We start from the raw sequence: 26,730 nt of genomic DNA, 5'->3' as shown, positions 1-26,730 counted from the left end.
TTTCTTACGATATACTAACAATTAAGTTTAATTACCGCAATCGAACACAAAAACAAAACGTAATAATAAATTTCAGTAAAATACGGAAATAACGAACATCAACTGGCACTTCTATCGACAACTTTTTTTTTGTAAAAAAAAACTTCGTAAGATACGGTCCGAATTGCGGACACGTACTATTGGTCAACTATAGTAGAAAATCTTAAAAGTAGAATAATTAATTTTGCGTGATAATCTGTGTATTTTTTGAGTTCATTATTTTAATTGTACAATAAAATACCTAAAATACAGAAAAATATTGTGAGCGGGCGCGGCGGCCGCAGCTGCTGAGGGGGCAAAATGCCGCAAATATACAGCTCTCACTGACCGGCATATATTTGCGGCATTTGCAGTCGAAACTCTGGGACCGCGGTGCTCAGGGGCCCATAAACTAGTTCGGCAAATTTCAAAAAAAAAAATCGAGGTCACCGGGGACCGTAGGGCTGGCTCGTTCCTCGCCCAGCGGATCGGCATAGCCATCCAAAGGGGGAACGCAGCCAGTCTTATGGGAACCCTTCCACAGGGTTCGGACCTGGGTGATCTAGCCTAATATATACATATTGGGCTAGGTCACCCACATGTTTTATTTATTTTTTTAGGTATTAGTTTTAGTTTTGTAGGTAGTTTTAATTTTAGGTTAATTTTTATTGTAAGTTTGTTATTAATTATGTTTATGGTTTTAATAAATTACCCCTGAAATATAGTGTTTTTTATCAGTTTTTATCAAATATTAAATTTTATTTTTTATTAATTTTCTCGTACCTTCGTGGTTTGGAACGATGCGTTCTGACGTATTTCGGGGGTCTATTATAAACCGTCAATATACCGTTGAATGTGTCGTTTGAACTTTTTTTGTCTGTTTCTTTTTGCTAACAGTGTGAAAGGGACAGAGATAATAGAACCCATGTTTTTCGAACTTGTATTAGACCCCGCATGTTGAAATGACATTTGACTATAAAGGTCACTTGAATGTCATTTTGTCTCACTCAGTGAGCAAAATCGCATTTTGCTCACTGTTTTTAAGAAGCAAAATACCCTTGTTCGAGCTGCTGAGGTGAAAAACTTTTTTTACATCTAATTTTTTTGTAGCCTTTATTAGGCTATTTCTCTGCAATAAAAAACAATTGAAAAATACATAACCTTGTAGCAACCTCAAAAACTACGACTAAAAGTTGAGGACATTTTCATTCTACAAATATTTAAGAAACGAGCGAATTAATTATGATTATTTATTCAAATATGTTAATTTGTGTTAATTTAAGTAGAAGCACTTCTATATAAATTATAAATTGAAATATACCCATGTAATATTTGAAAGCAAGACTCCTTGGCCACTTTTCTTTTGTCTACATCTATTTTAGCTTATAGATTTATATAAAGCTTCACTTTAGTTAAGATATATTACATCGCCGATTACCACACCCCACCTGCTCAGTTATTTCTATCACTTATAAAGCGTAATTCTGCCAACCTGCCACTATGCGTGTCACCTGCAGTCTGTCACCTGAGAGCGCACCAGCGACGGCGACGCTCTTAGCGGTTGAACGCAGTCGCTGTGGCCGAAATCGGCTAGGAGGAGATGATGATGATGATGGGTGTGATCTCCAGTCATAATGATTATTACAGATTTTAAGGCTCCACTTCCTCTGGTTTGCCCAAAGCTGCTGAGGCTCCTAAGAATGGAAATAACAGCGCACCTGATTCTATCAAGACAATGTCCATAAACAATGTCGGACGAAGGTTTAATAGTCGCACTTAATTTGATGGCTGCTCGAGGACCCGTCTGTTTAACAGCTCGTAAACTCAAATGCTTGCCTATTCAGAGAATGCTGACGGAGCCGCATACATGTAGATATAGCTAAGAAAGAGATGGATATCAGTTCAGACCAGTGGGATATGTCGCAAATAAATTTTTTTCACTTCTTGAAGAACCTCAAATAATAGAACAATAAGCATACTTCTAAATAACTTTTTTTCTAAGTCTGGAAGCCTGATGGCTTTTATTTCTAATCTGTCCAACCAATCATTTGCTAATTGTAAAAATTGCTAAAGATTGGGCTAGGTGAGGTGCGACTTTAACTAACTTTACAGATGTTACGTTATTCTGTTTTTTTCTTACCAATCGGACTCATTTTAGGGCATTTTAATATGTAAAGTGTTTTTTTCTACGTTCATAATAATTGTGACCAGTATTCGATACATTTCATTGTTAATCTATCGCACAAATAAGATGAAGTACCTAGTAACTTGTATATTGTAATTTAAAACACAATAAAAAAAATGTTATTCCATTTCTATGGTATACACTGACACACACAACCGTTAACTACGAAAATGTCAACACACAGGACACATCTTATTTTAGACTACATATTTGAAATTTGTAAGTTCGTCAGAAAATATCCTCATTTTTTTCCAAAATTTGCCGACCGTCCTCGACGATATGAAAGTAGGTACAAGCATAACCTGGCGCCACCCGAACGTTCAGAACTACAGCTACACAAAACAAGCCCAAAAATGATGGCCATTAAAATATACAATAAACTCAGCGACGACATTAAACTTCAGACATCAGATAAACAATTCAATAAACTGTTGAAGAACTTATTAGTTAACAAGTGCTACTATAAATTGGATGATTTCTTGGAAGACAAAAATGATCACGAATGTTATTAGCTTTAATTATTACTCATTTTATTATTTTTATTTCATTTATCTTTTACATATTATGATTATTAAACATTGTGTGACATACAATTTCTAAATCTTGACCCCTACAATTTCAATGTTAACTTCAATTATCAATAATATCTACCAGACATTAATAAATTTGTGCTATTAAAATTTAAATTGCAATCTCCTAACCATTGTTATAAGACCTAAATTATATAACTATTTCATTAACACTGTCTAGTACCTAGCATAATTATTTTAGATTTAAGACTATTGCTGTGCCCTACCAGGGCCCATGTGAAACTTACTTTTACCATGTAACACCAAATGTAACCATGGATGCAATAAATAAACTGATAAACTGACTCTAGTCAACTGCATTTAATCAAATTGAATTTAAATTTTGTAGGCCTTTGCTAAAGCCTTCTCTATACAGACATAAAGACACTTACACATACAAAACCACGCAATTACTGCCTTAGGCGAGCACGTAAACACCTTCATTAGCAAATGCAGGAGAGCCGGCTGTGGTGCAATTTGCGTGCAGTCAATGTGCGTCTAGCCTCAAAAGACTGCTAGTTGGGGACCGTGCCAGGCTCGGTTGGCATAAGCGAGAAGCGAAAGGAATTTACCGGGTTTTAATGTCTAGTTTGGCGCTCAAAGCTGAAATCTATAAGGTATACTTGAAAGTTTCGTGGGACATATTCTAAACTGTTTAGACGTCAACGGTTTCACTCACTTGAGCGCGCGCGCAACGAGAGACGAAGCGGGCGACGCAATCAGTGCACGAGTTGTCATGGTCCCCCTGAGGAAGGACCCCCGAATGTCCCGAAACATCTCGCCAATAGTGACTAAAAATTTAAGTTGGTGAAACCGTTGTCGTCTTAAAACTTTAATTTGAAAGGATACTAATAACTCTTCCCAACTCGTGAGTGAGATGTGGACGGAGTGCTTTATGTTCTAAAAATAAATTTTATTTATTCTTTTAAATTTTATGAAAAAAGTAACATAATAAATGTTTTTCACAAACTATAAATTCATAAATTCATAAATTATAAACATCTGTCAAATGTAACAAACCATTTGATAATAGTTTGTCCCTATCCGTCATTTTGACATTCAGTTTATTATACAGACAAAACTTACCAGAGGTTTGTCAGAGGTTGCTAAGTTTTATGAATGGTAGTCTTTCACTTGCACCATTTTCCCCTCGTCTCGCAGTTGTACTCCAAACACAATGCCTTCTTTGCCGCCATGCAAAGGATCCCGGTGGTTCGCGGTTCGCTTTCTCCCTTGATGTATAGTACTTTGACTTGGAGATGTGATGAGCTGGCACCGTATTCTTGCACGACCCAATTAGGTAAGCGGGGGAGGAAATTGAATACAAGACTTTCTTTACTGTGTGTTAAAGGATGACTCACGCTAGAAACTTTTATTTCATTTCTAGTTGATGAATTTTGGTAAACGGCCGGCGGATCAACTTTTTCTTGTCACTCTCTGCCATGGTTGCGATCGCCTGGTTTATAAAATAATCAAACATAGTTACATTTTTTATGGCAGTTATAAGTCCTTTCCATAACATGGATGTAAGTAAAAAGAGGTAGATATGGTACCAGGCGCACGATCGTGAGCCATCAAATATAGGTTCCGGAACCTATATTTAGTTAGTCGTATGGGTGACGCCAACCTGTCAAGTTGTCAAAATCGTTGGATCAAATTTTAGTTTTGTCAACTATGAACGTCACACGTCTACATAAATAAAAGGTCATTGTTCCATAATGAGTCATTTACTTACATTTCCTGTAACCAACTATTCTATATCGTCTCCTAGATAACAGAACAGCATAACAACAAAAGAAAACTTGATCCACTCAAATATTTGCTAGACCTTAAGGTTAATATTGGAGCATGTTCCTTCCTTAATATTTCAAAGCATTTCCTTATTAGACAACTTACTGCTGCCATAGAGAAATATAGTAAGAATAGAGTGCTCACTCCATACATCAGTTTTGATACCAAAATGACTATTATTTTCGCAGTCGACATCTAGAATCGAGTAGCGAAATGATCAGTACCGCTACTTGATACTAGAATGCTCTAGTGTCGCGACTCACGAAAATTGTATTGAACAACAATTTACGACTAATATTAAAAGCAACATGAGCTGAAAATAGAGTTCCGGTTAATCCGGTTATAATATTAGCTGAAAATTGTTGAGCATTAGACTTTTCGGTCGTCGGAACATCAAGTGTCAAGTAGCAGTACTCATAATTCCGCTACTCGATGCTAGATGCCGACTACGAAAATAATAGTCGTTTTGGTACTAAAATTGATGTATGGAGTGAGCACTCTATGTATCATTTTCTCTATGCTACTGCTGTTGGCGGCTACACAAAGTTCTTCCATAAGAAATTCTACAATTCCAGCTGATTAGCTGTTAAAACAAACACCTTCAATTCATTCTCACTTTATAGGAAGCTTTACCGTATCTTCCGGTACGCGGTCATAACACTGTTATCCAAAAGAAACCACGGTGACAAGCAAATAAAGACAAAGAAAAATTGAATCAATTACTCAATACGAAACAATAGAAAGTCATAATTGCATTTGAATAGCAATATTCGAACGGTGAAGTCCGAACAAAGAAAGTCAAAGGCTATAAAACGGCGTACGATTTAAGTAAAAAGTTGTGAGTTATACCGTTTTGTAGGAGGATAGCACATTTGCAATTCATGGACGTTGAAACTCCCTAATTGATTGTTTCGGGCACTGAGCCGTTTTTTCGGAATTGGTTGCGATTGCTTGGTAGGAAAGAAACTTCACTGTATTGAGGGTTCTAATCTGGGGTTCGAGGAGTTTTTAATATTTTGCTAGTAAACAATAACCTAAACAAAATGTTAAGAAATAAATAAAGGACCATGGGCAACTTTGTATGGAGCCTGGACCCAACGCCAACAGAAATGAGAGTAAGGTCATTAGATAGGTATTTCTATGTACTTTATTTTGTTCTATGGGCACCAAGCGGAATTCCATTGCAGAACTGAGAAATTGGTATTTTAGCCAAAATGTCGTCACCCTTATTACCTAGGCAATAGAGTCCAAGTAAGTAAATTAATTACCGCCGGGCGAGCACACTGAATGATTTGCCGCGCTCGCCCGGCGGTGGACTATATTGCCTAGGTAATAAGAGTGACGACATTTTGACTAATATACCAATATCTCATTTCTGCAATGGAATTCCGCTTGGTGCCCATAGAACGAAATGAAGTACAGAGAAATACCTGTTGGTTTTGAGGCAATTTTGACGCATAGTCCTTTGATTGACTGAATATGTTTCTCTCTGGATAAAAACGGAAACGTCTAGATGGATCAAAAACTTTTTAGTATGAGTTAAGGTTATGCGTCTTTCCTGTGGACATCACTACACCTTATACAACAAAGTCCCCAGTCTGTCTCTTTGTGTTGTATGTTCGCGATAAATTCAACGACTGAACGGATTTTCATGCGGTTTTAACCTGTCAATAGAGTGATTCTTGAGGAAGGTTTAAGTGTATAATTTGTGAAGGTTTTGTGTAACTCGTGCGAAGCCGGGGTGGGTCACTAGTTATGAAATAAACGGACTTTAATGCCTAGTCTTCGTACTTTATCCTAATTGGCAAGTTAAAGCCTTCTGCTTCTTTAAATTTGTACAATGAAAGTCGTAGTAAAATGTATCCAAATCCTACTACTTTCATAGTGTCCACAGAACCCCCCCCCCCAGTGTACATGTAGCGTGACGAGCGTTCGCGTTTTCGTTATGTCTATTTTTGTATGGACTTTTGAATAGCGCGCCAAGCGGGACGTTTAGGAAACTCAAAATTCCATACAAAATGAGACTTCGCAAACGCGTAGGTACCTACGTCAGGGGTGCAGAAAGACGACGGTTTTCCCGAAAGTTTTCTAAAAATAAGGTGAATCTAACACCAACCCCTTAACCCCAAATACGTTACAAACACACGGAACCCTAAAAAACTTTTTCAATCAACAGTGCGTAGACTTAGGAGGACTTATTGAAACAGCCAGTCTGCTAAGTTAATTGGGGAGGGCGAAGGGCTGTTTTAGGATTTAAAGAATGGCTGATAAATGAAAAACAAAATGGGAGTTTACACTCATTTGAGAAGCTGTTTCACTCTTTAGTGGGTATGAAAGTCATGTGACGAGAAAGGTATTACGAATGAATGTGGAGGGAAGTACGAGGAAAGGAAAACCGAGGAAAAGGTGGATGGACTGTGTGAGAGATGATATGAAACGAAAACAAGTGAATGATGAAATGACGGGCGAGAGAGAGGTGTGGAAGAGAAAGACATGCTGCGCCGACCCCAAGTGAATGGGACAAGAGCAAGAGAATGATGAGTGGGTATGAAAAGAATACTTAATGAAAATGTAAACAAACGAAACGACGCGCATGTTGATAATCTTTTAACAAACTTTAATCTGGTGTATCTAATCTCCTTAATTTTGTCCGTTTTTCAAATGAACCCCATTCTTTATCATGAAAAATAAGCTGGTTTGTCTTGAATACACCTTCGTTTTCTATGGAAAGCATCCCGTGATCACCGGTCATATGTCATAGAAAAGTAAGCGCCGAAATCAATGTTCGACACAATAATTATTGTTCAGAATAAAGAATAAAGAATAATAAAGAATCCCCGGCCCGGACTCGGCCCGGTCTAATTTGAGTCATCCTTTATAGGACATCCGTACACAAATTGACTAAGCCCTACATAAGCTCAAGAACGCTTTCCAACAAAAATTTGGCCTTTTTCGGATTAGTCCGATTTCCACGCGATATTTTCATTCACAGAAAAGTTTAAAAGACCGACCTCGATGCGTAGCCAACATGCCAATCGTTTACGCCCGGTAGCGAACGAAACGCAACTGTCACTGTCTCACTGAAATGGAAATATTATAGAGATTACTAAGCTACACTACGGAGCTTTAACGATTAGCATGTTAGCTAAGGACCCTGGGGTTTGAACTGGCGACCTCCGTACGTTTACCCATAGATATTGACAATACCTGGAAATAAACTGAAGAAACACCTAACAATGTACTTTAAACACTGCACTGGAATAAAGTTCGCGCAAACTACTTTTTATTAGAAACAAAGAAAACTCTAGAATGTGTGTTTAGAAGTGAAGCCTCGTTTGCTTTCAAGTTAGTAGGTAGGTACTTACTAAATCGATATTATTGGAATGTAAGTAAATCCTAAATCGATAATACCTATTGGAATGTAAGTAAATCCATACAAATCTTGCGTGTGGTTCCATGCTAATGTCAGTAGCAAGCATCAACTTTTCGCCAACAAACTGTCTTCAGTTTGACGAACATAATTATTTTTCACGCCACTGTTGGGAATTGTGGCAATAGATGGTCTAAAAGTAGTACCTGAACCACCACTACTACAATGTTTCATTGTTATCATCATCTGTCATTGGTGACGGTTCGCTACAGCAATGAGTATCATTTAAAACATATAAATCAATAAGAGTCTTTTTTGGCGCAACTTTTTCCTTCAAAAATAAAATTCGGTTATTTATAGGACCAATTTCTTCTTAAAAAACAAAAAGAAATGTCAAAACCATTCAGTTCATTTTTTTACAATTATCCATTCAGTTCACGCATAAGGCGTTTTTTACTTTTGTAGCCGTGTTTTTTTTGGCAATAACGCCTCTTAAAAGTGATAAAAAAGGTAAAAAAGGCGGGATCTGTAAATACTTACTGAATCGGATATTGTAAATTGTGTTTGACTAAAAATACAAGAAACACGTATCTACGCTCGCTATAAAAATGAGTTCTTCTAGTGAAGAAAATAATATTCTTACGCTGACGCCTACCGAAATTCAAGAGACAGCACAGGCAGTGGCTAGTAATTTGCTACCAGAGAAATCGCAGGTTAGTACTTATAGTTATGCAAATGTTTCTTTCTTCTTTCTCCTTCTTTCTCCACTAACGTGTCGGCCCTCAAACGCACTCGTCCATCTTTTAGCGGGTTTCCGTCCTGTCCTACAATGTAATAGTAAAATTTGTCCTAAGTACCTATTTAAAATATAATAAACTGCAGTTTGTAAGTTATATGCGGCTTTTTAGCGATACAATTTCGATTCTTACAAAAAAGGCCATTAAGTCCTACCAAATTAATAATTGTCTCTATTAAATTCTAAATTCTACCTACCATGGCCTGCTTGTTGGACTTTTGACGATGGAAATATGTATAATTAGCATACCTACATTCAAACCTAATACAATATGTATTTTGCATAAAACAATATACTACGTAACTTTATTTTAATAGTTCTGACCAAAAATTTATTAAGTGCGTACAAAAAACGAATACGTTAAACGAATTGCACTTTAATCTGAAAAAAAAAACTAAAAATAATAAATTTTATTAAAGTAACACAGCAGTTTCTATGACCACAAAAGAATAGAATAGAATAGAATACCATTTATTTCAGTATAAGTACACAGTTATACAATACATACACAGAAAGAAAGAAATAAAAATGACTTATAACTAACTTGAAAATGACTGTAACTACACTGAAAAAGGTGAACTGTAACTACACTGAAGAAGAAAAACATTGAACTACGCAATAAAAATACAGCACAGGTACTCAGCCCATTCGTCTTCGAAAGAAGTTTTATTCAAGAAAACCCGCAAAGAATTAAAAACTTTCTAAATATCAGGACAACCACTTGAAAAACAAACTGTCCTAGAACTCGGAAGTGCAAACAGGGCTTGAAAGTAAAAAAACTTCGGAGTGTTTCGAGTGAACAAGGCTGCTGTCTTTTATTTTCGATACGTCTTTCGATGCCAGACCTGTGGACCACTACCATTGGTGCAAAGGAGAATTCTAGCACTTACTAACTTTAAAGCTTACCTTCGGTACTCTTTTGATTCTTCTAGAAATGCTAAGAAACCAATTTACTAAGGTTACTCCGTATTATCACAGAATAAATAATAGTACTAGGTACAGACGGTTCACTCTCTAACAAAACGCGTCTATTACGACAGATATGACCGCAAGGTGGCGCATGCGCAAGCAGGCGTCCGTTCCGTAGCGCACCAACTACTACTACGTTCTACCAGGGATATATATAACTCCGTATAAGATAAATAAAGTCTAAGAAAAAAACGTGCCTCGGAAATCAAGAATAAGTCATTCTCGAATAGATGGCGCCAAATTCCGCGCCATATCTTTGGCCTATTCTCGGCTAGATGGCGTTGACGACACCGTTTGATATTTAACAATTTTAACACATATCAGTGAAAGAACATGGGTCAGTATGGAACAATAAAAATTAAAAATCATTTATCCGTAAACATATTTTGATTAATTTATACATTTCAATTTTATTTTAAGTTTTAATCGTGAGTCGATAGATAGCAGTAAATGTACCGTGACTACTAAATTTACTTTGGCAATAGCCCTCTATACTATCTATTCTCTTTGGTTCTACTATACACCAAAATTGGTGTGGGCCGCATGTACTTGTAGCGACGAGACGAAATCGCGGAGTGAGCCACGCCTGGTGTTATTTAGTCCGAGATTGCTCGACATGTTTCGCTCCACGAGAATAAAGTTTCAGGGACTTGACCTATCCTCCTGAGCGGGTTTCAATATTTGCCAGCTTAAATTTTACTGTGTCAAATTTATAAAGAATCAAAAGTTTATTGGAGCATTGTACTTCGATTTTTCAGTACCCGTTACAACCTACCTACCAGTAGGGAATGCAAATCGGTTATTTTCGGTTATTTTTTGTATGGAAATTATCGGTTATTAACCGAAACCGCGGTTATTTCCATACAAAAAATAACCGATTTGCATTCCCTACCTACCACCTACAGAAGGAAATAAAAACACAACAAACGATAACTGGAATTATACAACTTAAAACTATTAAAATTAAAATATAATCTATTTACAAATAGAAAATGTTTCTTTTTATTCGTAAGATTTTAAAACCAATATAATTGTTATATTTATATAATACCAAAGAAAATAGACAGTATAGAGGGGTCCTGTCATAGTAAATTTTGTAGTCACAATAAATTTACTGCAATCTATCGACACACGACTAAAACTCAAAATGAAAACGTATAAAATTATCAAAAAAATGTATATATTTATTATTTTTATATCATTTTAAACCATGTTCATTCACTGATATCTATGTGTTAAAATTGTTAAATATGAAACGGTGTCCTCACGCCATCTAGCCGACCATAGGCCAAAGGTGTGTGCGCCATCTATCCGATAATGACTTTTTCTTGATTTCTGAGGCACGTTTTTTCCTTAGACTTTATTCATCTTATACGAAGTTACATATGTCTTTGATAGTACTTACCAATAAAAAAAATAACATTTTCGAGAACGCATGTTAGTGGCCAGTAACTCGACGGAACTGAAGTGCAGCCGGTTTTAGTTTTTGGCAAACGAATTTAAAGTCAACGGTTATTTTTTGCCGGCAGTAGCCATCTTGAAATTAATTGTGTGCATGAAAATTCGCTACCAGTGGCAGTGGACAAAAGTTATCACTTAGCTGTTTTCCTCCTTGCTTCGTACTTCTCAGTGCTGAGGATCGTCACCTCCCACGTGGAGCACATGATTCCGGATCGCAGATTTCCAGGCTTTCCGATCCCTTGCGTCTTCTAAGGCGTGATGGACCTTGATGGATAGCGAGTTGCTAACGGTCGGACCATCGCGTTGGACTGCGGCCCCTTCTCTTTCCTTCCACCGAACTAGTGACCATACTCTTCCAGGTTGTCGCCAGTCTTCCTGGCTATGTATCCGAAAAATTCAAGTACTCCCCGGAGATATGTGGTTGTAAGCCTGGTGGTTACTCCGAGCTTCTTGAGTATTGACGCGTTGGTCCGGTATTCGGTCCACTTAGCTGTTTTACTTTCAGAAAATACAAATTGCATTTTTTATGAAGTTTCGGTAAAGGTGACGTTCGGCTGCAGCTGCATGACTGAGGGCCTACCGGGAAACGCGAAAATCGAAAGTTATCTGCATCTTTATCGCTCGATTATGCAAGAGTGATAGAGAGGTTGTCTAAGAAAAATACGGTGCCCATTATTTTGACATCCAAAACAGATGGTGATGTACTGCGCCATATGTTTTGCGGTCACTAAATTGTCAAATGTAAACTTTTGACAATCAGAGTTACCGGAAAATGTATGGAGCTGTATTGCGCCATCCAGTTTGATTTATCAAATTCGAAGCACGATATTGTCGTAGATTTTACGCATCTCACTCAATCAATGTTTTGCCGCTAGGCTACCATCCGCTCTCTATATAAGACGTAATTTATATTAATAACGAAATAAATCCGTTTAAGGGTTAATGGAAAGGCTCGAAACCGGTTGTTTTTAAATCCCTAAATAGCCCAATATGTTTAACTTTTTTATGGTGTTTACGTGGGACTGAATCATGTATTTAGGTAACAACTTCGTATTATTAGATTGTCCCATTAAAAATGAAATAATAAACCAAAGAACGAAAAAGGACGTAATAATACCGGTATTTGTATGAAGAAAAAACCGATTCCGAGCCTTGGTTAATGGAACTAGATAAAAGTAAGACTAACTACTACTACGTGAAAAAGCCTTTCTGCCCTAATACGTCCGTATTAATTACAAAAACTCCATTGCAACCCTTCATAAGTCCAAGTTATTGCGTCGGCAGAGCCGATAGGCATTGTCGGAGCTGGCCGCACAATGCCGCACAAAAGAACCTTTTTTCGCCAAAAAGGAAAATGGCGGCTTGAGCGAGTAGCTTCATACGTTTAGATATATAGACGTAAAGTTTTTAAGAATAGTATTTTCACGACTAGGAAACAAATCAAATTGGTTTATTAAATCTTCTTCTGGAGAAATAAATTATTAAAACATGAATATTTCTATTTGAGTTTTTTTAAGTAGTACTTACTTCGTACCTATAATTTTTATTTAATTGTATATTTACCTATCTTTTAATCACTTTTAATATTACCAAAGACATATGTAACTTCGTATAAGATGAATAAAGTCTAAGGAAAAAACGTGCCTCGGAAATCAAGAAAAAGTCATTCTCGGATAGATGGCGCACACACCTTTAGCCTATGCTCAGCTAGATGGCGTGATGACACCGTTTCATATTTAACAATTTTAACACATAGATATCAGTGAATGAACATGGGTTAAAATGATATAAAAATAATAAATATATACATTTTTTTGATAATTTTATACGTTTTCATTTTGAGTTTTAGTCGTGTGTCGACAGATGGCAGTAAATTTACTGTGACTACAAAATTTACTATGATAGGACCCCTCTATACTATCTATTCTCTTTAATATTACGCGATTAAAAAGGACACTTTCATCATGACGTTGTCACATAGATAGATAAATCCAATTAAGTGTCATATCCGTACAGGTTGTATCATGTATGTAGCTTTAAAAATAGCTGAAAACCCAGCAACCTTCCAAGTTTTTTGGAAAGAAAACATCTTCCCTAGATACGAAATACCATTCAGGGAGTTTTTCCTAAATATTGTTCAGGATCGAGCTGCCCGATCGGATAGAGCTCCGCTTTGTTCTGGAGCACGATTCAGATTTACCTACTTGTTACTGTTTTAATCTTACTTTGATACAACCTCACGCTGATTGGTGTATGCGAAATGATGCGAAAGTCGTGCGTGAGATGGGTGCCAAATCAAAATGTGTGTGTGTGTGTGTTGTTATTTTTTAAAGAGGTGGAAAAATATTTGCGTATCATCAGGACTATGCCCGGTACTCAGATGTTCAATACCGACTAAAAAACCTCCTCTTTCTCCGGCCTCTGCTTTCCCTACGTGATCCACCGCTAGGCATTACTTCGTGGGGAGAGGGTATAGCAATTGCTCTTCCTTTATATGCTTGAAGTCGCTACTTCTCTCTTTCTGTCGAACGCAAGTCTTGAAGTACTTTAGTTGTGCGTGTATGTGTGAGTGCGTGTGCGTGCGTGTGTGTGTGTGTGTGTGTGTGTGTGTGTGTGTGTGTGTGTGTGTGTGTGTGTGTGTGTGTGTGTGTGTGTGTGCGCGCGCGGGTGCGTGTGTGTGTGTGTGTGTGTGTGTGTGTGTGTGTGTGTGTGTTGTGTGTGTGTATGTGTATTAAATGTGAGTCAATATCAAAATCAGTTCAAAACCATAACAGGTTCTTAAATCAGAATCAGGATTCTGTCCGGTACAAATAGAGAAAACATTGCAGACTGGTTTTGTTTGGCTTCGTACAGGTTCCAATATAACGTGTATCCTTTCGTATTTCGGGGTTTGTGCCAAATCTTTAAAATACATCGGGATATTATTGTAATAGTAGTTTCTGTGAACTGTTTACAAATCTGTGGACAAGTGACTGATTAGGTAAGGTTTTATTACGCTTATGTTATATCTCTTTCAAATTACGGTACCATAATCTGGGGAAGGTTATTGGTTTATTATCAATGAAAATACAAATAAGGTAAAGAGCGATGCTTTAAAATAAGATGTTATAATGATATCAAGCGAGCAGACTAGTCGCCTAATGGCAAGCAATAACTGTCGCCCATGGACACCTACAACCAACACCAGAGGGGTGGAAAGTGCGTTGCCAGTCTACCTACATATAAAACCTACCTACGTACATCTAAAATTAGTGGCGATTTATATAAAATTATTAGAATTTCCTTTAAAATATTTACTACAACATGTTGTTGGCTTGTTTCGTCGTCGTTATTCTCAGTATTCCCTCTCAGACACCGTACTGTACTCTCAAGGAGCTCCGAGAAGCTGCAGAGTGGCAAAGTCTCCCCCGGGTATAATCAGGACCGGGGAACTTTAGTTTTGTTCTATTTTTCCACCCGCTGGGACCGTTTAGGAACCTTGGAAATATTTCAGTACATTTAGTAGCGTTTGTTGAATTTCGTGTTTATCGTGGATTATCTTTAGAATGGTTGCCTATCGTTGGTAGGCTGAGAAATATTGCTTTGTATAATTTTGGGCTTAGTTGAGTAATATTATTTTAGCCTCAGAAGATAAAGTAGTCAAGTAATTGTTTACGAGCATTTAATTGAAATATATTTATAGTAGAAGGTCAATTTGGGTAAACCGTCTATCAGATAAGACCGTCTATAAGGTAGTTCGTCGCTTCTAACTATTGCCTTTGTATACATCTACTTACAGAAGGTCGGTAAATTATTTCTTAGCTTTGTCATAGAGAAATATAGTAAGAATAGAGTGCTCACTCCATACATCAGTTTGGTACCAAAACGACTATTATTTTTGCAGTCGACATCTAGCATCGAGTAGTGGAATTATCAGTACCGCTACTCGATACTAGATGTCTCTCGTGTCGCGACTCACGAAAATTGTATTGAACAACAATTTACAACTAATATTAGAAGCAGAAGGAGTTGAAAATAGAGTTCCGGTTAATCCGTTTATAATATTAGCTGGAAATTATTGAGCATTAGACTTTTCGCTCGCCGCTACATCTATTGTCAAGTAGCAGCCGGCCTAGCCAAGCTGACAATCGCTATCGCTTCGCCATCGAAACGCTTTGTGTCTCTCTATCACTCTTCCATATTAGTGCGACAGTAACAGTTGCGTTTCGATCGCTACGGAGCGTAACAAGCGATTGGCACGTTGGCTACGTGGCTAGTACTGATAATTCCGCTACTCGATGCTAGATGTCGACTACGAAAATAATAGTCGTTTTGGTACCAAAAATGATGTATGGAGTGAGCACTCTATGTACTTTTTTCTCTATGGCTTTGTTAAGAGCAAAGATAATCCCTACATAAAGCACGCCTAACATTGAACGCACTACCGCTACTATGCTGTCAGCCACTTATACTCGTGACCACTTCAGACGCTCGGAAGGGTACTGAAATCTTCCGAGTATTCTCTTTACTGACGTCTAGGAGCCCGGTTTTGGTCTTTTTAGGGTTCCATACCCAAAGGGTTTAGATACAGCCTTGAAGATCGCTCACGCTGGTTGGTGCATGCGAAATGAAAGTGAATGTCATTAGTGGGATACGCGTCAATCAGCTTTATCCATCTCTATCCACGTGATGAAAATAACTGTCACTTTTTGACACCGTGGGATAGAAACTGACGGACACCGTTTTATCACGCTGTCACGTAGACAAGAACGACGATCATATCCGTACAGTAATATGTAAAATGTTAAATTAGAATTGACATCTAGAAATCTGTATCTACTTATCCCATGGCAAACTAGGGAACCCTCATATACGCGTTTAGGTCAAAAACATAATATCTATAAATAAATGCTGCAAAATGTAGGATTGACAAAAACCTAGGTAATGTCAGTTGCAAAAATATATCGCGTAAATAAACGTATTCTGATTTTAGTAACAGCTTATGAATTCGATTTGGATAAAGTATGGATTTGATCTAATTCAAAACCTGTTATTAAAATTGATTGATTGAATTGTTTATACAAGCTGCTGATATACTTGTAGACTACAATAATAGTTAATTTTTAGGTGGATCATATAATTCTGACAAAATATCGTACCTAATATAAAAAGTACAGGCAGTAAATAACGAAGCAGTTGTGAAAAAGTAAACAAAACAAAAAGCGATCGAAATACATTAATTCGGCGCGTTTTTCTCCTGTCGATGTCGCTCACTAATATCAGGGCGCGCTAACGATCGTACCGTCGCTTGCGCGGCCGCCGCACACACCTAACCGAACGGTTTATTCTTTATTTAAATTATTTTGTCGCGTTTTTCTTTTGTCTATAATTATATCGCTGACTAATATCACGGCGCGCTAACGATCATAACGTCGCTTGTGCAGCCGCCGTACACACCGAATAGAAGGGTTTAATCTTTATTTAAATTATTTGTACGCTTTTTTCTCCTGTCGATGTGGCTCACTAATGTCAGGGAGCGCTAACGATCGTACCGTCGCTTGTGCGGCCGCCGCACACACCGATCCGAACGGTTTATTCTTTATTTAAATTATTTTGTCGCGTTTTTATTTTGTCTATATATCGCTGACTAATATCAGAGCGCGCTAACGATCGTACCGTCGCTTGTGCAGCCGCCGTACACACCGAATAGAAGGGTTTAATCTTTATTTAAATTATTTGTACGCTTTTTTCTCCTGTCGATGTGGCTCACTAATATCAGGGCGCGCTAACGATCGTACCGTCGCTTGTGCGGCCGCCGCGCACTCCGAACCAAGGGTTTATTCTTTATTTAAATTATTTTGTCGCGTTTTTCTTTTGTCTATATATCGCTGACTAATATCAGAGCACGCTAACGATCGTACCGTCACTTGTGCGGCCGCCACACACACCGAACCGAAGGGTGTAATCTTTATTTAAATTATTTAGTGCCATTTTATTTTGTTGATGTCGCTCACTAATATCAGGGCGCGCTGACGAACGTACCGTCGCTTGGGCGGCCGCCGCACACAGCGAATCGAAGGATTTATTCTTTATTTAAATTATTTTGTCGACGCATTTTTCTCCTTTCGATGTCACTCACTAATATCAGAGCATGCTAACGATCGTACCGTCGCTTGGGCAGCCGCCACACACCGAATCGAAGGATTTATTCTTTATTTAAATTATTTTGTTGACGCATTTTTCTCCTTTCGATGTCACTCACTAATATCAGAGCATGCTAACGATCGTACCGTCGCTTGGGCAGCCGCCACACACACCAAATTGAAGGGTTTATTCGTTATTTAAATTATTTTGTCGCGTTTTTCTTTCGTCGATGTCGTTTACTAATATCAGGGCGCGCTAACGATCGTACCGTCACTTGTGCGGCCGCCACACACACCGAACCGAAGGGTGTAATCTTTATTTAAATTATTTAGTGCCATTTTATTTTGTTGATGTCGCTCACTAATATCAGTGCGCGCTGACGAACGTACCGTTGCTTGGGCGGCCGCCGCACACACCGAATAGAAGGATTTATTCTTTATTTAAATTATTTTGTCGACGCATTTTTCTCCTTTCGATGTCACTCACTAATATCAGAGCATGCTAACGATCGTACCGTCGCTTGGGCAGCCGCCACACACACCGAATTGAAGGGTTTATTCGTTATTTAAATTATTTTGGCGCCTTTTTCTTTTGTCGATGTCGTTCACTAATATCAGGGCGCGCTAACGATCGTACCGTCGCTTGGGCGGCCGCCACACACACCGAATCGAAGGGTTTATTGCTTATTTCAATTATTTAGACTAGTTTTTCTTTTGTCGATGTGGCTCACTAATATCAGAGTGTGGTAACGATAGTACCGTAGCTTGGGCGGCCGACGCACACACCGAGCACCGAGTTTATTATTTATTTAAATTATTAGCCTTTCAAGTGCCGATACGATCGTAGCGCGTTCAGATATTAGTGGGCAACGTTCGTAGATAACACTTACTAGCGAGTGTACAGCGGCGTGTTTATACAACGTGACGTATCGCTCGTTTTCATTTTGTTTAACATGTACCTACACCGCGTGCTCGTCGCTTCACTTGAGCATCTAGGTATACTTTTTTTTAATAGCCTATGTGTGTGTCCCACTGCTAGGTATACTTAATCTTTAAAAATTGTAGGCGTACGTTTTCTTGTCAATGTCCCCTATTATCTGGGTGAATTCACAATCAGTGCCTTCTCTTGAACTGCCGCTAGGTACTTATCTGCACTAAGTTGGTACACTAAACAAAGTAAATTACACGTCGGTGTTATAAGAAACCTTGTCCCAGCCGTGTCATTACGGGCAGTCGCTGTCGGCTGCTCAATTACTGCCCGTCTAGTTTATGACGAGTTCAGCCCTAACGCACTCTTTTGTTAGCTCTAACATAATGTTACACGTCGGTGTGACAGACTCTCTTGTCCCAATCGTGTCATTACGGGCAGTCGCTGTCGGCTGCTCAATTACTACCCGTCTAGTTTATGACGAGTTCAGCCCTAACGCACTCTTTTGTTAGCTCTAACATAATGTTACACGTCGGTGTGACAGACTCTCTTGTCCCAATCGTGTCATTACGGGCAGTCGCTGTCGGCTGCTCAATTACTGCCCGTCTAGTTTATGACGAGTTCAGCCCTAACGCACTCTTTTGTTAGCTCTAACATAATGTTACACGTCGGTGTGACAGACTCCCTTGTCCCAATCGTGTCATTACGGGCAGTCGCTGTCGGCTGCTCAATTACTGCCCGTCTAGTTTATGACGAGTTCAGCCCTAACACACTCTTTTGTTAGCTCTAATAATGCTCGATGAAAGTGTATTGTTTCAGTTAGGGTTGACCTACACTGAAATAATATATAGTAATATGTATCGTCAGGTGACAACCAAAACTCACTAATTACCATCACAAGTTCATAGCTATTAGTGAACCGTATTGATAACTAAATAAAGTTGATTTTTGTTAAATTATTTTTAGCAACTAGTAAATTGTCAAGTAGTGTGTAGTGTTCGTTCTCCCATAGTCATTTAGTTTGCGCTTTTTTCTACTAATTGGTTTGGCTGATTTAAATGAAATACAAAGTATATATGAAAAAGAAAAAAACTAAAATTACACCGAATTAATGGCGCTCGCGCTCGTAAACAACCAGCTCAAAATTCACAGAACCAAAATAAATATTGGCAGTTTTTTTTTTTTCATTTAAATAGCGATACTGAAATGTCGAAGCTTGAACAGATTCAATAAAATTCCACGACTATTTTATCACTCAATCAACACGGTGTATAAATAAAGAATTCCTGTGAAACAAAATTGGCGCAATACAGAGAACACAGATTACCTCTTTCAGATTTCGCACTAAAAACCAATCAGTATTGTATCTACCGTATACAATAAAATTTCACGACTATTTTATCACTCAATCAACACGGTGTGTAAATAAAGAATTCCTGTGAAACAAAATGGGCGCAATACAGATGACATAGATTACCTCTTTCAGATTTTGCACTAAAATCCAACCAGTTTTGTATCTACCGTAGGTATACAATAAAATTCGACGACTATTTTAACACTCAATCAACACGGTGTACAAATAAAGAATTCCTGTGAAACAAAATTGGCGCAATACAGAGAACACAGATTACCTCTTTCATATTTAGCACTAAAAACCAATCGGTATTGTATCTACCGTATACAATAAAATTCTACGACTATTTTATCACTCAATCAACACGGTGTACAAATAAAAAAATCATGTGAAACAAAATTGGCGCAATACAGATAGCAAAGATAACGTCCATTAAATTCCGCATTACGAAGCATACAAAGAATCACGCTTAGTTTATTTCGGTGGTAGTTTTTGACATTCATAATTTCCCAGCGCCTTGTAGAATGCAGATGACCAGAGGACTGGTAGTTACTTAGGCCAGAGAATAAGTCTGGTCATCCAAAGAGGTAACGCTGCCAGCCTTCTGGGCACTATAATTCACGGAGGCGACCTGGGGAGCAATTTTTATTTTTAAGTTTGTTTTTTTTCTGTTTCATTGAAATAATTAGCAAAATTTGTTTTTATTTATTATATACCTACCTACTAACAGTAGCTTAAAGTATACTAGAGGAGTTGTATGAAGTAGGTGAGGGTCAAAAAAATTCCGACAAAGACGGGGATGGATTTTTTTAGTTCTTTGTTTGTATCTTTTTGACATACTAATAATATATCGAAATATATGCATGCAAAACGCATGTATTGACATTTGAAATTTGAGAAATCCAAAAATATATTAAAAATCGTGTGTGGTATCAAATGACAGGAAATTACACGCTAAAAAAGGTTGTGAGGTTGATTTTACAAAATAAAAATAAAAAACAAAGTGGTGTCTGAAAAATGTTTTTTTTTTTTTCAATGTTGAAAATTATTTCCTACATTGAAAACTAAACGTATAGTTTAGTTACGTTATTTATTATAGTTTTACACATCTAAATATATTGTGTAAAAGAAAAGAATATTTAACTCATGAATACCTATTTTTAATTATATTAATATAATATGAAAAATATAGGCTCTATATTAATTTTAAAAGTTTTATCAATAAACTGAACGCACATCAAAGGAGGTGCTTGGCAGAAAATAAAAAACAAAAAAGTATTGTAGACTGGTCATATGTTTGTAAAAATCGAAATATACACAAAATAAGGTGTTTTTATATCGCAGACATTAAGATACTATTATACCAATTGCTATTATACCAATTGTGTACACAGGTCTTTAAGCTCTATCTAGTGGACAATTGATCCGTTCCAGATTCGAATTCGAACTCAGTCGACTAATAAATCGATTCGAATCGAGTTACCGTCGTTAGTCGAAGCCGATCACGTACGTTCCTAATCAGTTCTCAATTTAAATTTAAATCAATATTTTCCATTAACACTCTAAATTGGGTGTCTGTATTAATTCGTAGTTTGGATTGGCAAAGGATTTCATTTTCTGTTCCGATACACAATTATAATACGTGTGTTGTATGTGGAATGAACTTCCTTGTCACGTTTACTATATATTTACCTATACAAAACAGAGTAATTTTGTTATGTATAAAGTAAAACAACGGGTTGCACTCCGGGAGTGCCGGCAGAAGTGAAAACTCACTGACATTGTAACAGTTTTTCGATCAGGTCACGTGTCCGTCTTACGAAGCGTCTTACGTCATACGCTGTCACGAGTTTAACATTTTTTCCCCATCACAAAAAGTGCACAGCCCCGCTAAAGTTTTCACTTCAAAAAATCAGCTCTTCCATAGAAAATATTGTGATTCACCGAAATGTGCAGATTTTTTTTTGCGTTTTCAAGGTTGGTACCAAAGTAAAATTCGTTCAGTATACCTACATATTCATCCCTCAGAGTATTATTCAACATAACAAAATCAGTTTGTATATTGGGTTCATCTAAAAGAAAGAAATACAGGTTTTTAAAGCTATAGAATCCTACACCAACAGGTGACGCAGCAAAAAAATGTTGAGTCGCCAGAATTATTTTTAGTTTTTATTTAAGTATGGGAAGAAATGATACTTATTTATAAAGAAATTTGATTACTTAAATTACTTACCATCTCAAAATTTAAGTCTTAAGGATGACTTACGCTAGTCCGGGCCGGAGCCGTGCCGGAGCTTCCGGCGGCGGCGCTTCGTTTTCTATGGAAAGCATCTCGTGATCACCAATCAGCCGTCACAGAAAATGACATGTCGGACGCCTCGGCTCGACCACGGCCCGTTCTAGCGTGAGTCATCCTTTACGCTGCCACGCCGGGCACATGTGAGCGATTTTAGTACCTAAGCATATTACGCGCGGCGTTCAATGTGTTAAAAGGAAGGCACGAAAAATTCATTTTCTCTCGGTGCAAAAGATTATTATTTCAACATTTAAATTAGTTTTATCTTTCAAACTTGACTAGATTTATTTTCATTGGATCAAAACTAACCTACTTACCACGACAACCCAATTAAAAGCAAGCGCAATCGGAAAAAACAAACGAACGTCAAAAATTCGTTCCAGATTTGAAACAATACTGGCAGCATAGTTTTCGCAACCTCACAAAAATCAATAACCGTTTGAATATAATATACTCTAAGACCCGTACTTAGAGTTGGAAATCCTTTGGTGGTATTATGGTTATTGGTAATTTGGATCGCTTACCAAGAAAAGGCTCGGGAAAGCCAGTGTATAGCTAACCATTTTACTATCTGTCACTATCTATCACTATAGCACTGGGGGCCGATTTTTGAATTTCGACCGCCCGATTTCGTGTATTTCGTTCAATAATATCTCCACTACTAGGCATTTAAATTCTATTAAGAGAATTGAAAACGAGTGGTCAATACCACCAGATTCCCAAATTCTATCGCTCGTATTTGAAAAATTTGCCATTCGCCGTTTTCCACCGATTTTCGAGTGACGAAATCGAACGAAATTCAAAAATCGGCCCCCTGGTACGCTTTTGCCCCCGAAAACCGGGCTATGGTGATAATTTATACTGGCACGTACAAGAGCTATATTTACCAAAACTCGCATAGCCATTGAAAATACAAATCTGGGCGTTCGTAATTTGAATGGATGCTGCTAATGATCGGACCGTAACGAATAATCGAGTTGCAGATACCGCCAAATAGTAGAAGACTGTAACTCGGAAATTAGTTAAAAAACGATTTCCTACTTTAATTAGCGTAGTCGATATGAAGTAAGTTTATAATTTACTTTAACGGGGTTTAATCCTGTATTTTTAAACTTAAGTGAAACAATGTAAAGTTGAAGAGACAAACTTAAGTCAAACATCAAAATACTGTCGGGTTTCGAATTTGTAAGTTACAAAATCTTTTACTTACAATTCGTAACCGTCAAATTAAGAAAATGCATACAAATCATTGTGAGATTAAGTATTAGTACAATTATAGCATCAAAGTAACCAAATACACAATTAATTTAACGATATTAACTGCCTAAAACGACCCCTCTTGGGTTCCCCTACCCTTCGCAACACCTACGCCACTGCTACGCTTACCAAGCCATCTTGTTTACTGTTGCTATAGCAGAAAATGCTTCTAATCTAACTAATGTAGTAGATATTTGGTATTTTCAAAACTACCCCGTTTTCGAAGTTGCCTTAATACCTACACATTGATAACTCAAATTCCTTGAAATTCTCTGATTTAAACTTTCACGATTTTTACTCATTATTATTCACAACGACGGGACTAATAAAATTAAGTTTAAATTTACCTCCGACGTTTCGAGGACGGCGTCGTCCCCGTGATCTCGGAGAAGACTGGCTAAAGTTGAGTTTTTCGAACTACCCGCACTTGATCTTGTTTATTAACTTGAACGTTTTGCGCACTAGAAATTCCTTAAATTGTGCGTCGAGAACAAAAATGACCCGTTTCTCCGTAAATAGACTTACAGCGTTTCACCATTTGGCGGCAGCATTAATTCATACCCAACGTATTCGGATATTCAATTACTTTAGTACGGTTTGGGTATTTCATCGATTTCGCTTTGCGTTCGACTCGTCGGGACATTTTGACGGCGAATGCGGTAGAAAGTTTACATTCTCAATTACAAAACGACGTATGTTCTTGGGGTGAGTAGAGGAGATACGCCGTTTTTGAAGTGTTTGAGTCCTGACTACGAAATGACTTATGTGCATAAGTTTAGTTAAGGTGTTAAGTCGTTTTCGAGTGAGATGAGTCTAAGCGTGTTGTTATAATTTTCGCTTTTGCAAAGCCGATGTGTCGTTTACAGATATGTTTTTAACGTAATAATATATTTGAAATTTAATGTAGCCATTGCATGATTTTGACAGAACTAAAGAAATTGAGGAAATATTAACAAAATATGAACTAATAAATACGAATATTTATTTAAACTTTTGGACGGGCTGAGAAAAAAAAAGTGTTAAAAAATGTAAGTCCGTAAGGTTCTTACAAAGACTTCGATCTTCTTTTCAAGTCAGTCTTGATTTCATCTTTACTTCAAAGCCTACCATAAACATAACGAGCCAATTAACATTAAAATATATAGCTATGGCAGCCCGTTTTCTTAAGTGTCAAACTTTCCATTCAATAACATTTTACCGGACGTAACTTACGGTTATTGAAGATTAAAACTAATGAAATTAAACAAGCCGACCAAATACCGACCCAAACATTAAGTTTATTAAAACGAATGTATATTTTAGTACCTATTTAATGAACTATACGTCACTAAGCTAAGTTTACACTATTAAATAGGTACCTACTTTCGTATTTATTGTCACTATGTGCGTTATGTTTCGGAAGAGCGGTAAGGTCGAAGAGTAAAAGCAAATATTTTTTGTCAAAAATTTCATTTTTATACAAGCTTTTATCGGTGACTGTACTTTTCTTTCCACGTCTCTCATCGCGACAATTCTAACAAACCCAAACAATTATTGCATTGGCTTATCACAGATTTCCTATGGCCACCTCCTGTGTCCATCATCAAATCAGCTCGATGGTACTATAACATTGCATTGGACGCTAGAGGAAGGGACGAGTGATGTGGACTTGCACCCGAGCAAACGCGTGTCCACTATATTATAAACAAGTTCACGCAAATGACCCTAGCTATTCTCTTCTGGACTGGAGCTTACAAAAGTCCTGCGGCGATGGGGTGTTGGCGGTGGGGTATGAGGTACATGCAGTCACCTGCAAAAATATGTGACACGCTCTTATGGCTGTACAAATAAGACCGTGTCAGATATTTTAGCGGCCTTCGTTGTGTAACATATTATTGCAGGTGAGTGTAACATCGGTACTGAGGCCTTAGTTGACACCATAAACGTAGGCGGCCAGGAAAGAGTATATAGTCGTTCACGGAGTCGGCGGAAGCGGGGTCGCCGTCATCGAAAGCGATGAGGAGGACTATATTGCATTGTTACCAAACTTACGTATGCATGTGAAGTTTCAGTTCAATCGATCTAATTTAGCTTGCAAAATTTGACCCGACCATACATACATATAAACATAATATCTCATAAAGTAACAATTGATCATTTCAAATATATTTACTATTGATTAATAAAAAAATCTGTGACATAAACCTCTCGTGTATCATTTTATACCCTTCGAAAAACCTTGCAAGACTTTTTACACAAAATCGCCTCTCCTGTAAAATTACTAAAATGGCACTTACAGTGTTATGCCTCTCAGGTACGGCATTCATCATCATCATTGGCCTGTAACATCAATAAGATGATGGTTTAAACAGCGTCCATATTAAGAGTGCGGCACTTCCGCAAATGACTATTAAGTCCAATGCGAGAGCGGCAGCCGCGACCGCATAGCTGGCAGGACAGGAGAATGGTACGGCATTGCAAGTTAAAAAACCGGGCAAGTGCGAGTCGGACTCGCGCACGAAGGGTTCCGTACCATAATGCAAAAAAAAAAAACGAAAAAAAAGCAAAAAAAAACGGTCACCCATCCAAGTACTGACCACTCCCGACGTTGCTTAACTTTGGTCAAAAATCACGTTTGTTGTATGGGAGCCCCATTTAAATCTTTATTTTATTCTGTTTTTAGTATTTGTTGTTATAGCGGCAACAGAAATACATCATCTGTGAAAATTTCAACTGTCTAGCTATCACGGTTCGTGAGATACAGCCTGGTGACAGACGGACGGACGGACGGACGGACGGACGGACGGACGGACGGACGGACGGACGGACGGACGGACAGCGAAGTCTTAGTAATAGGGTCCCGTTTTACCCTTTGGGTACGGAACCCTAATAAAAACCGGTCAAGTGCGAGTCGGACTCGCGCACAAAGGCGTACCATTACGCAGAAAACGGCAATAAAATCACGTTTCTTGTATGGTATTCTGTTTTTAGTATTTTTTTGTTATAGCGGTAACATAAATACATCATTTGTGAAAATTTCAACTGTGTAGCTATCACGGTTTATGAGTTACAGCCTGGTGACAGACAGACGGACAGTGGAGTCTTAGTAATAGACTCCCCTTTTTACCCTTTGGGTACGGAACCCGAAAAATGATATCATAACAGATTAAAACAACAATTCCTGCGAATTCTTTTATTTTCAACAGTCTGTTTCTTTTATTCGAAATATATGTAAAGGATATGTATTATTGGAGTTTCGGAGTAAGCTGACACTGTGGCTGACTGCGAACTTGGCTCCCGAGGGTCCAAAAAGAGTATTGTTTTATCTGCAAAGCCTGCATTGCTGTGGAACAGGATTGCTGTTGGATTATTTCAGTGTATGTACTTAGGGCATACTGAAAATTCCTGGAACTGGCCACAGAAAAAATAAGTCATCTCATATATCAGAATCCAGAAACTTTCAGTTTGGCCCACGTATTAAATTAGCGTGTAATACGGGGTGATTTTTAGGGTTCCGTATATACCCAAAGGGGAAAAACGGGACCCTATTACTAAGATTCCACTGTCCGTGTGTCCGTCTGTCTATCTGTCACCAGGCTATATCTAATGAAGCGTGTAGGTTAGACACTTGAAAT

The 26,730-nt window shown here is 37.8% G+C and overlaps 1 long non-coding RNA gene across 1 annotated transcript in view; it reads left to right on the top strand.

Annotated features, from left to right (window-relative positions):
• Positions 1–19,563, top strand: part of LOC134791807 (uncharacterized) — a 97,682-nt gene extending 78,119 nt beyond the window's left edge. The window contains exon 3 of the long non-coding RNA XR_010144332.1: positions 19,434–19,563. This is a non-coding gene — a long non-coding RNA (uncharacterized LOC134791807). The remainder of the gene's footprint in view (positions 1–19,433) is intronic.
• The last annotated feature ends 7,167 nt before the right edge of the window (positions 19,564–26,730 follow it).

The sequence above is a fragment of the Cydia splendana genome, chromosome 6 (assembly GCF_910591565.1).
Source record: "Cydia splendana chromosome 6, ilCydSple1.2, whole genome shotgun sequence".
In the NCBI taxonomy this organism is placed as follows: domain Eukaryota; kingdom Metazoa; phylum Arthropoda; class Insecta; order Lepidoptera; family Tortricidae; genus Cydia; species Cydia splendana.
This window is presented reverse-complemented; position numbering and strand designations above follow the sequence as displayed.